This window comes from Gallus gallus, chromosome Z, assembly GCF_016699485.2.
Source record: "Gallus gallus isolate bGalGal1 chromosome Z, bGalGal1.mat.broiler.GRCg7b, whole genome shotgun sequence".
Taxonomy (NCBI): Eukaryota; Metazoa; Chordata; class Aves; order Galliformes; family Phasianidae; genus Gallus; species Gallus gallus.
The window spans coordinates 16,117,561-16,124,877 of record NC_052572.1 but is presented as its reverse complement, the minus strand read 5'-3'; the positions used below and the strand labels follow the sequence as shown (position 1 = coordinate 16,124,877).

The 7,317-nt window shown below is 35.0% G+C and overlaps 1 long non-coding RNA gene across 1 annotated transcript; it reads left to right on the top strand.

Moving 5' to 3' along the window:
• The first annotated feature begins 201 nt into the window (after positions 1 to 201).
• On the top strand, positions 202 to 5,035 carry LOC121108533. The gene is made up of 5 exons (XR_005843072.1): positions 202 to 441; positions 1,205 to 1,269; positions 2,587 to 2,653; positions 3,298 to 3,533; positions 4,508 to 5,035. It is a non-coding gene; the product is annotated as an uncharacterized LOC121108533 (long non-coding RNA).
• Positions 5,036 to 7,317: the final 2,282 nt, after the last annotated feature.

Genomic DNA, 7,317 nt, shown 5'->3' with positions numbered 1-7,317 from the left:
CTTACTACCTTACCTACTGTGGCCCCTGAAATTAAGTAATTATTCACAGTAGAACTCAAGAATCATGTGCTTTCTGAAATCCTTCTTGTATTTACTATGCAGAGCATTTTGGCCAGAAACACCCAGCTTTCTTCCTTCTGCCTATTTTAATTGGCTTGGGTGAAGAGCCTAAAGCAAATTTCCTATTTTCAGTACATTTTAAACTGAGACAGTGGTCAAGGAAAATAGGACAGCACTACTGAAAAACACAACCACTAAAGAGATTATATTTTAGCCCTATGGAAAGTAGTGAAGGAGAGGAGCAAACTTCAGTGGATTAACTCCGTGAGATTTGTTCAGTATATGTTTCACTTAACCACCCATAACATAGAAGCCTTTGCATAGCATTAAAGATTAACCCAGATGAAATTACCTGCTCACTGGAATTTTAGCAGCCTGCATGTAAGTATGGTTTCTTTTGAACCATACCAGGGACATACATGCATTTTGCTTTTTTAAAAAAATCTTGTTATCTTCCTTGGCCAATATATACCTGCAATGAAGGAAGAACAGAGATTAGATAGCAACTGTTTACATACTCACTAGTTTGAATAACTGATGATGAATTTAAATGCAATTCTCTTTTATGCCCTGTTAGTATTAGGTAGAATGGCAGGCTACTGGAACAATCAAGTTCCTTTTATTTCACTACAACTTCAAACTTTAAATTTTCCATTTGTCCAGTTTTTGCAATGGTCATTTTATGAGGAAACTTGCAGTCAGAAAAGCAATCCAGCTTTTAAGTGTTAATAGTCTGTTGAGCTAAAATCATCCTGAGTATTATTCCATTTAAAGTTTGATTTGACTTGCTTTGGTGATTGTTTCATGTCCTGTATGCCAGTATTATAAAATATTATTATTTAATATTATCCAAAGTATTATTAGGTAGGTAAATATATATATATTATCCATGGTATTATTAAGTAATATTGTCAAATATATATATATATATATATTTGGGGAGTATAATTTATAGTCATTCTAAGGAGAAGAATAGATAAGGGAAAATGTGTTTAATGAAAATGTTTACATATAAAACCACTTATCTTTTCTGTGTTTTCCATGCATATCCTTGACATTTTGGTTTAATTATAAGAGATGCTTTTGTTTAAATCATTGTGTTACCCTCTTAGCCCAACTTGTCTTATTCCATCTCCTTCTCCAGTGTGATCCACAAATGAAGTCAAAATGCCAAGGTGTAAAATCTCTACAATTTCCATGGCAACAGAGGTATGATTTAGTGAATACAGCATTTTATTTTCTAGGGAAGATTAGGTAAATGAGAGAAAAAAAACTTCCCTACTGAAATATTATTTCACTTTGTTTCAAGGTATGAAGTACAATATGAAGCTTTAGATTATGATATGATGGTATGAGATCTTGCTGGACAAAGCAAGGAAACAAGTGGATTGTTTGGTACCCAAACAGAAATTTTTCTTGGAGAGACAAATATGCCTAATAAAGGAAGATCAGTGATTTAGCAGCCAATGTTTTTGTCTCTTGTGAAGCAATTGGACCCTTGTCCCTACGAGAGGACATGATAGAATGTATGCTATCTTGTATGGCATTTAAACCTATGATTTTATAAATATATGGATTGATGCACATTAAAATGAACCAGGGTTTTTGAAAACTGGAACATAAGTCTTTCTGTAAATCCTCCCTGTAAGTCTTACTCAGTAAAGGGTTGTTTCTAAAGCTAAAATATTTTTAACATCATACAATAGTTTTCCCAATATCTTGCAGATGGGGAAAACACATGAACCTTGCAGGTCAATAAAATGAGACCATTATTGACCAAGTGGATAGCAAGTGAATTCCAAAGATGAGGCTATTTTAAGCTAATTAAAGGCCCCATCTACTATATGTGAAAGTAGGAACATCTGCTACTGTTTCCTACTCAAATTACAGGTTGAGTAATTACTTTCTGCCTAATTGATCTCCTGATTAATTTTAACTGAATTAAAGTATTTGTCGTGCCTTTTTGCGTTTTGTTGCTGCTGACAGTACAGTGGAGTGGACAATGGTGAGAGAATGGTTGGCTTGTGTTGCATGAGCAATACATGGGCTACTGTTCTGGGGAGCATGTGAGAATTATGATAATGAATTTGTGCCTGATTTTTATAGCTACTAGATGAAAGCGAAGCCTTAAGCACTTTAACTGAGAGAGACCTCTGTACTATAAAAGGTCAACAGCAGCTCTAGAGATAAGCAAGAACTCTATGGAATTAATCTCTTCTGCCCCACTGCACTGCCTCCTCACATCCCTCCCACTCTCCCCAGTCTGTTTGTATTATTTTTACTGTTTGTATTTATAAATACAACTCTGTTTGCTTTAAATGGAATCTTCAAAGTGAATTCCAGAAGCAAATGACTGCAGAATGATGAATTTATGGTGAATTTATAATTTCCTTTGCAACCATGAGTAACTCAAACCTTACATGATGTCTGATGGAAAAATGGTAAGGATGCTTACCAGATTATCTACCAAAAAAAACCATAAAATAAATTTGTCAGTGTATCAGTATTTGTTTTCCTCTTGTTTAGAATTACAGTTTTAGATCTGCTTTGACTTCTGGAGACGGTTCATGTGATGAGTTTTATAAAAATGCATGTAAGTATGTATTTATTTACATATTCATACAGATAAACGAATATATTTTAGAAGGAAAAAGGTGAAACCACTGCATTGTGTGATGAACACATATTGGATTATGTGGGAAATGTGGTACAGTGACAAAATGCAAGCGATTTTGTGTGATCACTATACTCTTGATACTATCTTTAAGGGGACTTCTGTTGAGCTAAACTAAGTGAGTATCAGGTTTCACCAACTGTGCCTTACAATAGATTGTGGCTAGATCTGACATGGCCCCTGGGAAAGAGTGCTGCCCTCTGTCACCATATGGCCTGGAAAGGGTTTTATACCTGTTACAATATCCTGAGCAGGGGGATTCATTACTAAATCTAGGCATGATCACTCCTAATCCCATGAAGCTACTGATTTGTGAAGGATATCTTAAAGATGCTTACTGTGAATAAACACAGTATGAATGTTATGCAGATTGTCAGATATAGGTTTTTTCCTTGTATTAGTTTTTTGTTTTATTGAACTCCTCCAGTGAGGATATATTATTGTCAATAATTGAAAGAATTGATTAATATCTATTGTAATTCATAAATATATGTTGAATCTAATTTTTTTACTGATGTCTTATGGTGAGTTACTGTCATGGTTTTATGATTCTTTGTTATCAGAATTCCACATCATAACATTGTGTAGTGCACTGGGAGTTACAGTTAATGGTCCCATTCCAGAGACTGCTGATATTTTTGGGTTCCTGGTTCTGAGAAGAAAAAGAACTACATACCCCAGGGGACTTTGCATTTCTGCTTTCCATTCAGCGTAAAACATAAAAGCTGTTCACAGATCATGAGATGGTTCTGTTTCCTTTCTGCTCATCCCAGCTAGATGTCTCGCCTTCAGAATTAGAGTAAGGCCTTTGTTTTTGAACACTCTCTTTCTCATTTTATTTGATTTATTAGCTTCAATTGTAGTATATTGTATTATACCATGTTATCTTGCATTCCAAAATTTTTTTTTAGTAAATTAACTTTCCTCCTCAGATTGTTGCCGCTGTTTTATTTTAGGCCAACCTCCTTGCCCTTTCCCTTTTTCCCATTTCCCCTTTCCCAGGGCGTGGGTCTGTGTGTCCCTCCACCCCATTAGTCATGGAACTAGGCTGAACCAGCCCATAGACCATTGATGGTTATGTATCACTCAGTAGGCATGTCATTAATTCCCATGAAAGAAAACCTCAAATTATATGGTTTCTTAAAAAAAAAAAAATTCAAATTTGTTGATAATGTAGCATGATGCTGAGGTCCATTGTTTTTTACCAAAAAATTTCTCCTTAAAACAACTGCAAACTTGATCTCTTTTCCAAAATAACCTGCTTTTTCCCCATAATATACTGTAGAATTTCACTTAATGTAATTATCACTTTTCATGACACTGATGCTCTGTGACTTTGATATATCTGAAGAAAATTGTTTATAATACATTCTTTTGTCTATACAGCAGTAGGCACCACTACCTTTTCGCTTCTGCCCCTGTATCCAGAATAACTTACATTTAAGCCATTATTCTATAAAGATCTCATTTCATGCATGTATTTGAACTTCAAGTTCATTTATATGTATTGCCATAGCAGCCTAAATAACAAGGAAGTTCAGATGTGAATTTATGAAGAGTCTGATGGGATATTCAACTGCTTTCCAGGCATGTACTAACACTGTTCAACATTCTATCTCCATCCCAGCCCAAGGGACATCTCTATATAGCTTTTCCGTCTCCATAGTCCATCTCCCAGCTCCTCAGTTCGTAAATAGAGTGACTGAAATACTTGAAAATCAACATCTGAAGATAAGAAAGTGAAATCTAATTACTTCTCTCTTATTTTGACAGAGATAAATTCTGATTGCCACGTCCTCTGATTGAGTTGCCTTTAGAGCAACTTAAGAACTGGAACTCTTAGGAAACAGAGGAGTTGAAGAACCTCAGTTTATATGACCAAGAACATGAAAATCCTCAGATCATCTTGCCCTTCAAATAATACTTGGTAACTGTTCCCTTTAGTTTCATTTTGAACACCTAGGAGTGCTTTGAATTTCTGGAGAAGGAACAGGAAAAAGAAAAGCCCAAGGATCTGTATGGAGAGCATTATGTTCAATGGGATGAGACTCAGACATAGATAATCTTCTCAAGGTGTTCAGGGAATCATGTGTATGAAACCAATCACCTAATGAAGCAGTTAAAACAAAACAAAACAAAACAAAAACACACTGAACACTACATGAAAGAAGAATGTTGCTGATTAAGATATTTCTAGTCTTGATTTGTACTTGATTATACATTATACTATAGTTTGAAAGAAAAAAAAATTGATGTAATACCTCAGTATGTCTTTCTAGAGGACAATAAAAATGTATTCATTACAATCTTTTGATTTCATATGATTACACCCTAGCTGAGACCAACTAATGAGATAGTCCTAGTCTGGTTTCAATGGGAAATGACACAATTTGTCTAAAACTTTACCTCCAAAAATATCATGCAGATGCCAAGAGCTGGGACATGAAGCAGAATCAAAAAAATAACATGATGGATTCCAGGAGCAGTTTTCTTCACTGGAATTTCAAATGCTTTAAGACAAAAAGAGCAAATCCATCAATCAAGTAATGAAAGAATTTGTTTTCATAATGCCAATGCACTTTGTCTGTGGTGTGTGTAGCCCTACAGTGCTGTGCTGTGCAACTGTATGTGTGTATCAAGGCAGGTCCACAGCTCCCTAGGTGCCCCGGGCTGTTCTTACACAAGAGAATCAAAACCGAGACCTCAGTTTCACTGTTTTTCACCCCTGATGTTTTCAGTCATTATTTTCTGCAGTCAAATAGATGGCACTGTGAGTAGTGCTAGCACTGAGTGTATGGATGCCTTTGGTTTTCATTTCTTTTTTTTTTTTTTTAATCTTTTTTTTTTTTTTTCATTTGATTTGAATAGTCAATATTTTTCTTAGCATGCTGCTGGAATGTTCTGCATTTGAGTTCTTATTGCTTCATTTTTTGTCTTCTGTTATTCTCATCACTCCAGGTTCTCCAGCTCTATCAGATATTACTACTGATATTATCTTGTGCATCTCCCCTCTGAAAACTAAGCTTCGTTATCATATTATAAGGAGCTCTCTACATAGAGATTTGATATGGTGATGAAAAAATTATTGTAAGATTAAAAAACAAAGTCTATAATTTATTGTACTTTTTTGTTTATCAGAGAAAATTACAGATTAAATGTTATTGTAAAACTGTGGGTAACTGTTTGATCATAGAATCATAGAACCACGAAGGTGGGAAAAGCTCTCCAAGATCATCCAGTCCATCTGTCCACCAAACATCACCATTTACTTCCTAAACCATCTAAATATCTAAACACAGTATCTAAATACAACAACTAGATCTCTCCCCATGATGTTTACAAGAAAATGGAAATGAACAACAAAGATTCAAGCACTTAAAGAAAGCAAAGCAAATGGAGTAATCACATATACAGAATTAAAACTACCGTAAAAGGTCTATGAAGACAAATGGTGGTGAAAAGAGACAATGAGACTAATTTTTGTGCAAGGAATACAATTAGATTTTTTCAATACTTGCAGAATTTTCATCAGACTTCATTTTTTTTTTCATAACTTTTGGGGGAAAAAAAGAGTGCTCATAGAACGAATTCATTAAGTAGACTGTAAACTCCAAATTTTTTTTTTTTGATTGATTCACAGAACCTCAAACTCCATGGTTCATCAATTTCCAGATTGTTGTACAGTAGTTTCAGGTCTGCTTTTGGTTAAGAAATAATGCTGGTCATAATACTTACTGGGTTTCTTGTAATCATCCGAGTATCATAAAATGTAAACTTTTAAATTATCCTTAGTAGTTTTGCAAGGGTATTAGAACTTTCATGAAGAATTTTTCTTCTTTGAAGTTTTGGCCATAAAGTTGAGCCAAGTTTCCCAAAAGTATGGGAGGATATGTTACAAGTGACTTTCATTTGCGATTTACACATACCAGAAGGAGAATTTCCCTTTTACTGCTGTGTAAGTCCAAATGTTCTACATCTCAGTTTATAAGTGAGAAGATTTTACAAAGGCCATGATTCTGTGCATCAAAGTCTAGACTATTATTACTGTATTGTATCTTGGGATCTGCTTCCCCCCCCCCCCCCCCCCCCCCACCGCAGGAAAATGATCTCTGTAGTCTCCCTTCCCTATCTTTCCCTACTCTATTCCTGAAGGTCGATTGTCTGTTTGAAAAACATGCCAGCATATTCAGGACTTTTTCTATTGCCTTTCCCCTGAATGTCTATACTATAGAATATGTTTCGAAATTTCAGTCGTTTTAGATGATGTTTTTAAAAATACTGGGAAAAACTGGTCCTGGACAGAAATATAGATGCAAAGTAATGCATGCATGATCCAAAGGAAAGACTTGTAAAGGTCAGAGGGTACATTCTCTCACTGACAACAGCTGTCTGACTAACTAGCCCATGTGTCACCATGAACTAGTCATTTTTGAGGCATTTTTGATGGATGCAAAAAAGTGGTATTTTGGTGGTAAAATGACTACTAGACATTTTCATCTGTTTAAATAAAAGATAGTCTGATCTATTCTGGATTTATATGACCATAAATGGAATCAGATTTTGGGCCATATGCAGGCTGTATT